The sequence below is a fragment of the Leptonychotes weddellii genome, chromosome 7 (genome assembly GCF_054177405.1).
Source record: "Leptonychotes weddellii isolate Sample4059 chromosome 7, ASM5417740v2, whole genome shotgun sequence".
NCBI classification, from domain to species: domain Eukaryota; kingdom Metazoa; phylum Chordata; class Mammalia; order Carnivora; family Phocidae; genus Leptonychotes; species Leptonychotes weddellii.
The window spans coordinates 29,590,022-29,605,130 of NC_138375.1; the positions used below are offsets into that span (position 1 = coordinate 29,590,022).

Here is a 15,109-nt window from a genome sequence, read left to right on the forward strand (position 1 = left end):
GTAAGATTTTTTTTAAAAAGACGTTTTTAAAAAATATTTTGGCCCAGAACTGGAAATGCAGTTTTGCATGCTATGCTATGCAAAATAAGTACCCTTTCCTATTTTTTTTTTTTTTTACCAGCAGACATTTATGTAGTAGAATCTACATTTGATTTCTGTCACTAGAAGAATGATACACTCAGATTTTTAAGAATGGAACATGAGGCAATAAAGTATAATCTTAGCTTCATAATCTGATACTATAAATAAGATAAAAATGATTTGAGTGTAAGTTATATTGTGTGGTTTCTACTCAAGAAAAATTTAAATTAACAGGAAGAAAACTTTGGTGCTCTGTGAAATCCGTACCATGAGGCTAAATTTATAGTGCAATGTCTTCTTACTTACTCATTATTTAATAATAAAATATTAGAGTAATCATGACTGATATTTGAGTTTTTTCTATGTGCTGAGTGCTGTTCTAAGTGCTTAGCATTGGAGATGTCAGTTGACTCCTCTAGGACTCTGGAAAGACAGAGTAAAGATAATATTCCTTCTTAATAAAATTGAGAGTAAGGAAAGCTGAGTGACTTGCAAAGATCACACAGCCAGCAAAGGGTCAAATCAGGAATTGAGTCTAAATACTCTGAATTCCTATGCAGTGTTCTTTCTGTTATACCCAAAAGGGTCAAAGGGAAAAAATCAGTGCAAATGTCTGTACCGAAATGTTTCATAACATGTAAGACGTGCTAGGCCCGCTGCTAGGCTCATCATAAGTACTCAGAAAATACTGACCATAATTCTTGTTGTTGTTATTATTATGCTAAAAGGAAACAAGCCTAGGTATTTTTCTGAATGACACTGACAAGCATCCTTTGCCCACAACTCTTCCACTGAAAATTCTCAATTGCATTGTAATGTTTTCATACTAGTATGCAGCGTAAGACCCCTGAGGGCAGGTGTTTGGTCTGTTCTGTTTACTGCTACACCCTGACGCCTAGGTCACAGCTCAGACTCAAATGCTCAGCAAGTATTTAGTAAATAGATTGGGAAACTGGAAGTTTTTCTTGTTCTTCTTTTCTTTTCTTTTTTTTTTTGACTGTGACATTGTTGGCCTACTATTGGTCTGCCATTCTGTATAATTTTTTTTTAAGATTTTATTTATTCATTTGCGAGAGAGACAGAGAGAGAACAAGCAGGGGGAGAGGCAGAGGGAGAGGGAGAAGCAGACTCCCTCCTGAGCAGGGAGCCTGATGTGGGACTCGATCCCAGGACCCTGGGATCATGACCTGAGCCGAAGGCAGATGCTTAACCATCTGAGCCACCCAGGCGCCCTGCCATTCTGTATAATTTGTATGCTTTAGAGTAATGCCCCTCAAGTCTTAGTGGTTATGAAACTTCCTTGTCCAACATATAGATACCAGAAAAAAAGTAGATCCCTAGAAAACTTCATTAAATATTTGTATACCTTGATGAATACACCTCCACCCAAGGTTTGGTTTGGGCCTCAAGACTGATGATGCCATGCACACATCAAAAGGGTATAAAAATACATAAAGAAGTTTCTGGGGATAAGATATCTCCTGGGTAGGCTTCCCAGCTGGCCCAAGAATGGTGTGAGAACAGGGAGAGGGGCTGGCTTGATGTTTTATTGTGATTTGGGTGTGAGACTGGGGTCTCTTCCAGGAAGCTGCACACACCACTTTTGCTGGCATCTCCTTGGCCAGAGCTTAGCATCATGTCCTCGCCTAACTGCAAGGGAGATTATAAAATGTAGTCTTCACATCATCATGTGCCCAGTTCAACATCAGAGTTCCATTACTACATAAAAAGGGAAGAATGAACATCAGGGGACCAAAACACTCTTGGATCCAGTTACTGAATGACATTAGGTGGAATAACATTAATTATTTCAAGTCTTCTGTGTATAGTTTGCTACTTTTATAATTTCTAGTTAGTGTTCCAAAGGTTGCTATTTTGTAACTTATTTATGGGTTTTAATATGTTCCATAGCATACTAGGTAGGCTGGGGAGATGAAGTTTAATGGAACAGAAAAGGGGGAAGGTGCTTGGGTGGCTCAGCTGGTTGAGCGCCTGACTCTTGATTTCAGCTCAGATTAATGATCTCAGGTTTGTGAGATCGAGCCCCGTGTCAGGCTCTGTGTTGAGCAATGGAGCCTGCTTAAGATTTTCTCTTTCCCCGTGCTCCTCCTTCCTCCCCCCGGCCCCCAAATAAAGAAAACTAAGATTTATTTCTGGCAATATGCCAGGTACCTGATTGGAGACTTTCATATATATTTTCTCATTTGGACAAGGCAAGAGAGACAAGCAGAAAGAATTATTTCATTCAGGGCCAATCATTGGCAAAATGGTAAAGAAGGCAGTTTTTTTTTTTTTTTCCCATAACTCAGGTTTTCACTTTCAATAGGTCTTTTCTAAAACGTGTTCTTTTTTTTTTTTTTAAGATTTTATTTATTTGTCAGAGAGGTAGAGAGAGAGGGAGAGAGCGAGCACAAGTAGGGGGAGTGGCAGGCAGAGGGAGAAGCAGGCTTCCTGCTGAGCAGGGAGCCCGATGCGGGACTCGATCCCAGGACCCTGGGATCATGTCCCGAGCCGAAGGCAGATGCTTAACCCACTGAGCCACCCAGGTGTCCCTCTAAAACGTGTTCTGTGTGTCTATTCTTTTACAGCAAAATATCCAACATAGAACATAACTGAAAATACTCTGCTGTGCAAAATGGTATGTAGGACTTAAGTACAAGTGGAAACGTCATTTGTCCAAATAAATACTTAGACATAATCTGGGGTCTTATAAAATAGTATTTCAATTAGATGGTTTCTAAATCTGATTGGTTGAGTTGCCTGATCTCTGGACCCCAAATAACAGTCGTTCTTTCCCTGCCCAAACTGAAATAACCAAAATGTGGGAGCATCAGGGCCGGTGGTTGGTGTGATTGCACTTGGTTCCTTTTCCTAAACTTTTCCCTTCCATCCTACAAAAATGAGTTGACTTGGGTAAAAGACAATAGAATTTTCTCAAAGGAGAGTGGTTCATATGGTAAATATGGTGAGTATTCTACACGAATCCCTTGGTTCCTATTTCTAGTGAAATTGCAACTAGATGACTTTCTTTGATTTATTATACAGAACAAGAACAAGGGCTCTGTGATATTGTGATTCATAATAAGAAATTTATATTTGGTCTTCTTCCCCTTTCTGGCACGGAGATCCTAAAACTCTTAGAATTTTCCTGTGATGAAAGCCATAAAAGTATGTCCTGTTATGTCAATGCAATGACTTTTAGACAGCACCTAAGTGTCAGGGCTGATTGCCAGGTGAACCAACCATGTGATTAGAGGGTTGGAACTTTCAGTCCCACCCCCTGACCTCTAGGGAGGAGAGTGGGACTAGAGGTTGAATCAATGGCCAGTAATGTAATCAATCATGACTATGTAATGAAGTCTTTATAAAAACCCAAAAAAGGGACTCCTGGGTGGCTCAGTCGTTAAGCGTCTGCCTTCAACTTGGGTCGTGATCCCAGGGTCCTGGGATCGAGCCCCGCATCAGGCTCCCTGCTCCGCGGGAAGCCTGCTTCTCCCTCTCCCACTCCCCCTGCTTGTGTTCCCTCTCTCGCTGTGTCTCTTTCTGTCAAACAAATAAATGAAATCTTAAAGCAAACAAACAAACAAACAAAAAACAAAACCCCAAAACACCAGGTTTGGAGAGTTTCCTGGTTGGTGAACAGGTGGAGGTGCTGGAAGAGGGCATAGAAACTCTGCATCCTTTCCTCATGCCCTGTCCTAGGTATCTCTTCTATCTGGCTCTTCCTGAGTTATATACGTTTTTATGATAAATTGGTGATCTGGTAAGTAAGATGTTTCTTTGAGTTCTGTGAGCCTCTCTAGCAAATTAACTGAACCTGAGTAGGCGGTCATACGAACCTTTCACTTATAACCAGTCAGTCATAAATATAGGGAAAAACCTGGACTTGAGGTTGGCATCCCCGGTTGGAGGGGGGCTCCTTAGAACCTCCAATTTTTAGTCGGTTGGTCAGAATGCAGGTAACAGCCAGGGTTTGCAACTGGAAGCTAGAGTGGTGTGGGGGTGGGGGCAGTCTGGTAGGACCGAGCCCTCAACCTGTGGAATCTGGCGCGATCTCCTGGTAGACAGTGTCAGAATTGAGTTGAATCCTTGGACACCTTACTTGTGTCCTAGAATTGCTTGGTGTTATATGGAAAGACTCTCCCAGCCCCATTTTCAAGTTGAGTCTCAGAACACTGGAAGGGGCTCCATCCAGCCCTTGAGAATGCTGGATCATGCACCTGGAGAAAGGCTCTTCCACCTGCGGGTTTGGCAATCCTCCAGCATTCGAGGCGCCCAGGGTACGTGACGTCAGCTCCTTTGTGTTCACGCTGCAAAGCCAGCCACTGGCTCACAGTGTTGCAGGCATAGGAAACCGCCTTGGCTTTTCAATTCGGCTTGCTTGGCAGATTTTCTAACATCAGCTGCCGGACTGGGAAAATCTGCTGGGTAGATGAAGGAGAGTGAAAGCTGTAGCTGCTCCACGAGAGGTCGTATTACCAGCAAACTCCCTCTGGTGCTGTGTGTGCTTGCCTCTTCTTCCTAAGAACACCTGCTTGTAGTTACCCTGAAAGGCAAAGAGCAGGGCTGGAGCAGGAAATGTCTGTTGACACTTGTCAGGGTGGCCTTCCAGAAGGAGAACACCTCTTGCCCTTTGGGAAGACGGAATATATAATCCACTGTGCCTTCGTCCAAGGAGTCAGCAGCAACCTGCTGGCCCACACGTGGCATCCGCCATAGCAGCTTCACCCACTCGCTGGGCCACTGCAGTCGTGGAGACGGCAGTGGTGATGCTGTTGTCAAGAAGCAGCAGAATGGGCTGGAGGGGGAGGTGAGGCCAGAGTGGGAGCTTTGAGAGCCGGGAGTGTTGGTATCGGCTGGCTCGGCCCTGCCACTGCCGAGACGGAAACACTAAGGTGTTGCTTGATTTCTTTCTTAGGTTTTTCCTTGCCTTTCTTTTTTCTTTTCCCTTTCAAGTAGGACTCTTTAGTGGCCCAGCCCGGAGAAGGATTATTTGAAGCAAAGAATAAATTGTTAAAGCTAAATTTTAGGCTTCATGACGGATAAATATTTGGATAAAAGGTATCTGGAAAGTATACCCTGAATAAGTGCATGAAAATCGGCATGGGGGATTTTTTCGTTGAAAGAGAAGCGAAAGAAGAGAGGGCAGAAGACAGAGGCTGGGCACCTGGAAAAGTCTTTGCAACGTGCTAGGGTTGCTGCTAACTCAGGAGAAACACTGCTTTACTGTACTGAATCTATCCTAGAAACAACAGGCTCAATAGCTCCTTTCATTACCTGGGAGCGTAATTCATCCCTGGCATTCTTTCTGCATGTTTTGAAGGCTGTTCTCAGATGGAATATAAAATGCTTTAGAAACCAATTTTAGTAATTGGCAGCATCATATTTTTTATATTCTTGCTGAAGGGACTTAGGGTGAACAGTGGGTCAATTTTATTTATTTATTTATTTATTTATTTATTTATTTATTTATTTATTTATTTTTTAGCCAAAAGGGCACATCACTCAGCAGAATACTTAGTGGCTATGAGAGTGAAAACCAGTTCCCCCAGCATAAGGTGTGAGCAACATATTGGATTAGAAAGCATAATATGCTTTCTTTCATGAAATAGGCCTAATCAATATACTTTTTATACTTTATCAGGATCATTCATCAATTATTGATGAAACACTAGGCAAAGGTTTTCTTGAGAGCGTTAGAAACTCTGGCTGGAGTTGCAGCCCTGGGATCTGGGATTGTATCTGTGAATGTTATTCTGCAAAATACCCTGAGCACTCACTATGGGCCCAAATGAAGAGTGTCACTGGGTCTCAGAAATGCACTTGTTTGGGGAAACATTTAAATATCTCTGCTGGAACGAGGGTCACATAATCATTCCATCACGCAATGCTTACTTGTAAAGGGAATGGGGATGCAGTCTCACTGAGTGCAGGGTTGTTTCCAAGCAGAGTTTTTAAGGATAAGGAAGGCTGGCTCCTTAGGTTCTTACTGTGAGTAGACAGGATGGGATCTGGGCAACAAGGGGAAGAATTGGCCTCAGGAGCACAGAGAGTTCACCTGTGGTAGCAGAGGGGAAGGCAGAGTATTGGAGCACAGATGCTGGTGGGCATATACAATGGGAGCGTGTGGAAGTCCTCTTATAATACATTCCGTTTCATTAATGAAATAAGAAAGGTGTTGGTTAAGAATGAGTGTGAGGCAGTAGATATCAGAGGTATGGTATGAGGGAAAAATTAAGTATGAAGTACTTATCTGCAAGTGTCCCCATGTAAGAAGTCTTGGATTCCTTTTAGTCTAGGTTACACTCACCAGCTTTCCCCGTTGAACCCACTACCTATCCCTACCATCCTGATTATCAATATTAACTAGAAGCCAGTGAAGAAAGATTGAATGTCAAACTTGACAAGATGCGTGAGAGAGGAATGTCATAGGGGACGGACATGCAAGACAAAGAATGATTAAGCCCAGGATCGATTCTTCCAAGCCCTCAGGGGCTGAGAGAGAGCTCTGTTTCTGTCACTTAAAATAACTCATTTTCATGTTTACCCCAGTGCCTCAGAAGACACCAGTTTAGTTCCAGGGGTGAAAGTTGGGGCAGAGGCACTTTTCCTGGCTAGACTGAGTACTGTAAACCAATTTTCTCTGACAGGCATTGCGGGGAATCTGGAGATCAAAAAGACTCGCTGTGGGGCGCCTGGGTGGCTCAGTTGGTTAAGCGACTGCCTTCGGCTCAGGTCATGATCCTGGAGTCCCTGGATCGAGTCCTGCATCAGGCTCCCTGCTTGGCAGGGAGTCTGCTTCTCCCTCTGACCCTCCTCCCTCTCACGCTCTCTGTCTCTCATTCTCTCTCTCGCAAATAAATAAATAAAATCTTTAAAAAAAAAAAAAAAGACTCGGTGTGAGCCCAAAGTTACCTTCCTTCTCTTCAGAGCTTCTGATTCTACCTGAGGTAGAGTATCAGCTACTGAGTTAGGAGTATAAAGAACAAATACATTGTAACCAGAGGGGACACAGAGTACATTTGTTCCCTGGGAGTAGTGGAAGCTCTCAGTGAAATGGAGAACAAGGTTATTACCAGAGACAGGAGTTAAGTTCATAGGAGAAGTTTAAAAAGGGAAGGGTGAAATAGTCATACTGAACAACTGAATGGACTAGGCAGAGTAGTGTGATTACCACTTAAAGAACCACCTGAGACTCATGGTCATGAATTTAAAGTAAGACCAGTCAGAGCGTACAGGAAGAGAAGTGGACTGGATTTAACCAGGTTTGTGATTTTGATAAATAAATAAATAAGTACACACACATACATGTACACACACACACGCTAGGAATCGATGATGGGATGAGATAGGGAGAATTGACTAGGGGAGCTTCAATCAAAAGAATGCAAGAATTCTTACACTGAGGCGCTTGTGGATAACTACTTCATCCTTTTCCTCTCTTCTCATGCATTCAGTCTCTCTCTCTTTCTCCCCCTCTCTCTCTTCACACATACACACACACACACAGTTTAAATATATAAATTATATGTAATAAAGAGGGGAAATAAAAGCATAAATTTGTATTTTCCTATATTTGCATAAAAGAAACCCCAGAAAGATATACTAAAACTAATACAAATGGTTACTTACCCAAATGCTTACTAATAGGAGGGTAGAGGGACAGAGATGGAGTCCTTCCAGTCCTTCAAAAATTCTTCCCAAAAATAGTAGAGGGCAGAATATGTTCCAACTTACACTATGAGGCTAGTATTACCCTGATATAGAAACTAGAGATAGACATCACAGGAAAACTACAGACTAATATCTCTTATTGTTATAGCCACAAAATTTCTCAAGGAAAAACTAGCAAACTAAATCTGGCAGCACATAAAAAGGGTTACATACCATGGCTAAATGGAGATTTATTCCAGGAATGCAAGATTGGTTCAACATACGAACATTAATCATTGTAATACACTTTATTAAAAGAATAAAGGACATAACCCATACAATCATCTTAAGATGCAGAAAAAGCTTTTGACAAAATCCAATGCCCTCTCATGATATAAACACTTAACAAAATAGGAGTAGAAGAGAACTTTCTCAACATTTATGAAAAACCACATTATAAAAAACATTTATGAAAAACCCATAGCTGCCGTCACACTTTTCCATTATTATTATATTTGTTACGGTGTTCTGCGCTCGGTGATTACAGATTGCTGAAAGCTCGGATGATGGTTAGCATTTTTAGTAATAAAGTATTTTTTTAAAATTTTTTATTGTTATGTTAATCCCCATACATTACATCATTAGTTTTAGATGTAGTGTTCCATGATTCATTGTTTGTGCATAACACCCAGTAATAAAGTATTTTGAAATTAAGGTGCGCACATTGTGTTTTTAGACTTTATGCTGTTGCACATTTAATAGGCTACAGTATAGTGTAAATTAACTTTTATATGCACTGGGAAACCAAAAACTTTATTTGATTCACTTTATTGTGATATTTACTCTATTGCAGTGGCCTGGAACCGAACCCACAATATCTCTGAGGTACGTCTGTATATTCTCAAGAAAAAAAAAAATGAAGTGGAGGGGCGCCTGGGTGGCTCAGATGGTTAAGCGTCTGCCTTCGGCTCAGGTCGTGATCCCGGGGTCCTGGGATCGAGCCCCACATCGGGCTCCTGGCTCGGCAGGGAGTCTGCTTCTCCCTCTCCCTCTGCCTCTCCCACTGCTCATGCTCTCTCTCTCTGTATCTCTGTGTCTCAAATGAATAAATAAAAAAAAAAAATGAAGTGGTATATATACAAAATATTATTGATACATATCCACAGACTATTGTATATTCTGGTACATCCATAGAATACTATTTAGCCATAAAAGGAATGAAGTACTGATACATGGGCTACAAAATGGATAAACCTTGAAAACATTATGCTAAGTAAGAAGTCAGACACAAAAAGGCACATATTAGTGATTTTATTTGTATGAAATGTCCAGAAGAGGCACATCGATAGAGCCAGAAAGTAGATTAGTGGTTTCCAGGAGCTAGAGGTTGTGGGCAATGGGGAGTGACTGCTAATGGATATAGGATTTCTTTTGGGAATGATGGAAATATTCCGGAATTAGATAGTGGTGATGGCTTCTCATCCATGTGAGTATTTTTTAAACCACTAAGTTATGCACTTTAGAAGGGTGAGTTTTATGTTGTGTGAATTATATCCCAATAAATAAATATACCGGACAGTCAATAAGGGAGGAAATGATATCGAGGGTGGGGCTATCCACTGACAGTATGGATGAATGAAGGGGTATATAAGTCAGAGATATATTCTACAGAACTGATGACTGATTGGATGTGGGAGGCAGTGAGAGGGAGGAGAAATTCAGGAATGATTCAGAGGTGCCTTATCACCTTGTATTTCATTGATTTATTTATGTATCTGCCCATCCCATTCGAATACATCTTCCTCCACCTACCCTGGCTAAATACATAGGGTCCGTTCTGCAGGGAAAGGGAAATAAGTGGCAATTTCAGACACACTTCAGATAAAACATCAACAAGGATTTCTATTTTCATGGGTCTGTTTTTTTTTTTTTAAAGATTTTATTTATTTATTTGACAGAGAGAGACACAGCGAGAGAGGGAACACAAGAAGGGGGAGTGGGAGAGGGAGAAGCAGGCTCCCCGCAGAGCAGGGAGCCCGATGCGGGACTCGATCCCAGGACCCTGGGATCATGACCTGAGCTGAAGGCAGTCGCCTAACCAACTGAGCCACCCAGGCGCCCTTCATGGGTCTGTTTTATGCACTTCAAGAGCGTTGCTCAGTTTCCCCTGGGAAGAGAGAGGTTACTTCCTGTGGACATCCTTTGGACGATTTTGAGGTTTCCCCATTTTAGTCTTGATGAGAGAAGCACTAACCTTTATTGACTCCACATTAAGTGTTGGATGTTCTTTTTCCCAAAGAGGTGCTGTCTTTACTTCACCTGGCCACAGGTTTTGGAAAACTTTTTTTTTTTTTTAAGATTTTATTTATTTGTCAGAGAGATAGCGTGAGCACGTGAGCCAAGCAGGAGGAGCAGCAGGCAGAGGGAGAGGGAGAAGCAGACTCCCCGCTGAGCAGGGAGCCTGATGCGGGGCTCGATCCCAGGACCCTGGGATCACGACCTGAGCCAAAGGCAGATGCTTAGCTGGCTGAGCCACCCAGGCGCCCCTGAAGACTTTTTTTGGACAATAAAAACTTTTATTAACATAAGTTGATTTCACTTTTTGCTTAATCAAAGTTATAATAATGCAGCTGTCAGCTGGGCCTTCTCATTGGTATGAACCATCACTCACAATGCTAGTTGATACAATTTTAATCTAAAGAAAAGGATCTTGATACTTTGATAAGCCTGTACATTCTCATTAAATTTAATTAATTATTTATTTTACATTCTCATTTTAGATCATGTAAATTTCAATCAGTAAAATAGCTCTTGGTCCTGGTGACTATCTTCACAGACCCGTAAGAATCTAATGTCACATAGTTGGTAATTTCCCTGGTAATTAATTATTAATCAGTTTCCTTCTGATTAATTGCAAGTTGATTGTTCTCAGGAAGTCACTCAAATTGTGTATCATTGGAGGAATATCTCTGGATAAACTGGTTTGCTAAAATTTTTCTTTGGTTCACATTTGTTTATGGATATATTTTAAAAACTCACTTATTCATGAGTGTGGAAGGTGTGGAGATCTATATGTACTCAAGATGCTTCAGTGTGCATTTTACGTATTTTGAATTTCATCAGCCCTACAAAGATTTCATCATCCTTTTATTTTTCTTTTAAGAAAACTGCAGGTTGGGGCACCTGGGTGGCTCAGTCGGTTAAATGTCTGCCTTCGGCTCAGGTCATGATCCCAGGGTCCTGGGATCGAGCCCCGCATCAAGCTCCTTGCTCAGCGGGTGTCTGCTTCTTCCTCTTCCTCTGTCTCTCCCCCAGCTTGTGCTCTGTCTCTCGCGCGCGCTCATTCTCTCTCCCTCTTGAATAAATAAATAAAATCTTTAAAAAAAAAAAGAAAGAAAAAAAAATTGAGGGTTAAGGGGCACCTGGCTGGCTCAATTGGAAGAGCATGTGGCTCTTGATCTTAGGGTCATGAGTCCGAGCCCCACATTGGGTGTAGAGATTACTTAAAAATAAAATCTTAAAAAAAACAAGAAAGAAAATTGAGAGTTAAGAGGAGAACCCAGACAGCAAGTGGTAAAACTTAAATTTGAGACAGGGTTTGTCCGATGTCCTTCCTGGCAAACAACGTTCTCCCGAGAAGCAGGCCCACACTAGCTGAAGCTGAAGAAGGAGCAAGAAGAATGTGAAACGAATTTCTTGATGCATATGGGTGTCTTACTACATCTTCATGTGTACTGAAATACACATGACCAGTGCCTGTTATTCATATGCTCACTATGAAATGAAGTAGCATACATTTGTAAACATGATCACATAAAAATTTAGGAAATATATCAACGGTGCACTCAAGTGAAGATCTATGAATCACCAGATCCACCTGGCCTCCAGACCAATCTTTCGGCCCTGGTAATCATGAGGCATTTCATTAAGATGCTTGTTTCTATTATTGCAGTGTGCATCCTCACAATCTACCCCAACTCCTTCACACAAATGAATAAGCAAACAAGCCAAGGAAAGACGGAGAATCTTTAGGATGCTATTCTACAGTACTATGAGATAAAACAGTGACAGAATAAAATTAAGTAATTTTCAATTTCTTTTTTTTGAATAGGTAATGCATTCATTAATGTATTAGAAATATAAGCTAGGGTAAGGTAAAAGGTCTTAGTCCCATCTCTTTTTCTATCCTATTTCCATCTTTCCACCTAGTGCCCTTCTCATATGTATGCCCCACGAGATAACAAGATAACGATTTTTATTAGTTTCTTGTGTATTCTTCCAGCATTTCTTCATGCAAGTATAAACCAATATGAATATATACTCCTTTTAACCCCAAAGTAACTACTGCTCTGTATTTTTCCTTTTTCTCCTTAACAGTGTATTTTATAGATCTTTCCATATCAGTACGTAGAGAACCTCTTCAGTTTTTTAGATGTGCGTAATGTTCTATTTAATGTGTATACCATTATTTACTTAACCAATCCACTATTGATGCTTGTTTGCGTTGTTTCTTTCTTTTCTTTTTTTAAAGTAGGCGCTATGCCCTACGTGGGGCTTGAACTCACAGCCCTGATATCAAGAGTCACATGCTTTACTGACTGAGCCAGCCAGGCGCCCCTAATCTTTTGCATTCTAGTTCACATTTATGGGATGAGGCTTACTATAGTCTAGGCATGGTGATAATTGCTTTACCTGGATTTATTTAATAGAACAGCCCTATGAATTAGATAATATTATTTCTACTTTTCAGATGGCAAGGAAGGAAGCAAGAGGATCAAAGAGGCTGAGCAACTTGCCCAAGGTTTGAATCCAGACTCTCTGCCTTTAGAACACGTATTTGTACACAGATCAGTGCCTTATTGCTTTCAGGAGAATTCTTACTTTTAAGAAGTCTCTAGTTATGTATTTGTGATTGTTCTTCACTGTTTTCTAAAACTTTTTCACAAACATTTGAAGAGTTGTATAAGTCAGGATTTTATTTCTTTCTACTACTCATTCTTTATTTTTTCTTGGCCTGTGGAACATGTAATGATTAATCTGATATCTAAATATAGCTCTAGAGACAGCTTAAGGAGATAAAACTTAAAATCATGACATAGATTTGACATTTTCCGAAAGTGATTACTTTTCATTTTAGAGCTATAATATGCTGAACTTTTTTTTTTTAAAGATTTTTTTTATTTATTCATTTGTCAGAGAGAGAGCACAAGCAGGGGGAGATCGGGCAGAGGGAGAAGCAGGTTCCCGCTGAGCAAGGAGCCCGATGCAGGACTCGATCCCAGGACCCTGGGATCATGACCTGAGCCGAAGGCAGATGCTAAACCGACTGAGCCACCCAGGCGTCCCAATATGCTGATATCTTGATCTGGATAAACAACAACAACAACAACATCAACAAACCAGCTTTCTGCATAGACACCCCAAGGTACTGTGTAGATCAGATAAATGACCTTGTCCTTTGCTATTCACCCTTCCTCCGCAGGTCTTTACACAAGGCAGGTGTGGAACCACGAAAATCTTTGCATTTTGTGTCTTCCTTCTCAGAGCTCTTTGACTTAATTCAAATTTAAACCAAATGAACTATATCTCGGCCTTGCAGGCTACCGCCACAGTGTGCATTGCAGAAAACTGAAAAACCCAGATGTTAGAAACCCAAACCAAGCCAGGCCTTCTCCTAAATTTAGCAGGTGCCTGCCACTATTGAAAACCTTGAAACGCATTAACGACAAAGTGTCGTATTGCTTCCTGATTGTATTTGGATCCTTGCCATCTGCAGCCTTTGGGGCCACCGAGGCAAAGGCTAGTCCTGTGTTGTAAATGACAACTGTCTACAAGGAAGTGTAATGCCCTGGAAGTATTTCTTAATCTATTTAAACCTTAAACATCATTCTTAGGGACTGGATACCAACAGAGAGTACTAATCTCGTGACCCCACTTTTTTTTTTTTTTTTGGTGACCTCACTTTAATGCAGGCAGATAGTCTCTCCTTTGCTGTCCTGCCTGCCGCTCCCTTGTTGTGTATTCAATAAGCTTCTATCTCCTTTAAAATAAATAAGTAAATAAATTAATTAAATAATGCGCAAATCACAGTATTGAATGCAGTGCTCCCAGCAGAGATGGGCAGCTTCTTATTAGGTATATGATAAAGCCATTTAACAGTCATTGTTTTGCTGAAAAATTCCTTTAGATAAGGTATTGCCTGCCGTATTTCATTCTCAAACTCTTCACACCATGACACTTTAATGGAAAAAGAGATACCACCTGGAGTACTTACTAGCTTAACAAGCACTTGCCTGGGAGACTAAGAAGATTCAACGGTTCTCGCTCCTGAGTGGTTTAACTCCAGAGCCTAATGCTATTCGATTACTCAAGGCACTGCAGCATGCCTGCCACTAGGGGGTAGTGTTGCTTTTTGCTCCAATTCCTGGCAGTTTCAATTCTGACCTTATCAGACTTAACAGAAGATAGGAAAGGAGGCTTTATTTTTCCTCAGCAAGTTTATTTCTCTTATGCGCCTACAGTCAGTGGAACAATTTAGGATAAGATGAATGGCTAGCAAATGAAATAGGCTTGTTAAAATGTTTTCAAATATCTCCCCAAGGTGGACCATAACAGCTTCTTGATATCATCAGTGGTCTGTTTCATTAGGGTCTGGGGATGTTAAAGTTTTTGAGGTGCTACCAAGGGAAGTGAAGACTAATGGGGAATAGGGAGTGTGTCATAGCAGGAGATAGGGAGAGGACTGAGCCCTTGTGGACCCTTCCCCAGTCTGGCAGAAATCTGCTTTCCTCTTCCCTGGATTCAGTATTGGCTCCGATACCATTTGCTGAAGCATGTCTGCTCTACCAGTTTTGAAGCTTGTCAGAAGTACAAGTTCTGGGGTCACATGAATTTGGAAAATTCTGGTTTGAAAAAAGTTTTAAGAAATTTTACTTGGTGTACAACTTTTAGAACATTTACTTTACAAAGCACTGTGCAGTGTGCTTTGTGAATCTAAGGCTGAGCATTTGCTAGAGGTAGACACCATAACAGTGGTTCTCAATGGAGGAGGGCTGATTTTGCCTCCTGGGGGCATTTGGCAATATTTGGAGACAATTTTGACTGCCATGACTAAGGAAGAGTGTTACTGGCATCAAGTGGGTAGATACCAAGGATACCGCTGAGTGTCCTCCAGTGCACAGGACAAGCTCCCCCAACCCGCCTCTACCAACAAAGAATGATCATGTCCTAAAGGCCAATAATTCAAAGGTTGAGAAACCCTTCTCTATAATATATGCAGCTTCTTATACTTATTTTTTTTTTAAGATTTTATTTATTTATTTGACAGAGAGAGACACAGTGAGAGCAGGAACACAAGCAGAGGGAGTGGGAGAGG

At 41.2% G+C, this 15,109-nt stretch overlaps 1 long non-coding RNA gene across 1 annotated transcript; it reads left to right on the forward strand.

Annotated features, from left to right (window-relative positions):
* Window positions 1-8,397: 8,397 nt before the first annotated feature.
* Window positions 8,398-15,032, forward strand: LOC145722468 (uncharacterized). Its single transcript, XR_014146772.1, has 3 exons — window positions 8,398-8,619; window positions 12,485-12,535; window positions 12,931-15,032. It is a non-coding gene; the product is annotated as an uncharacterized LOC145722468 (long non-coding RNA).
* The last annotated feature ends 77 nt before the right edge of the window (window positions 15,033-15,109 follow it).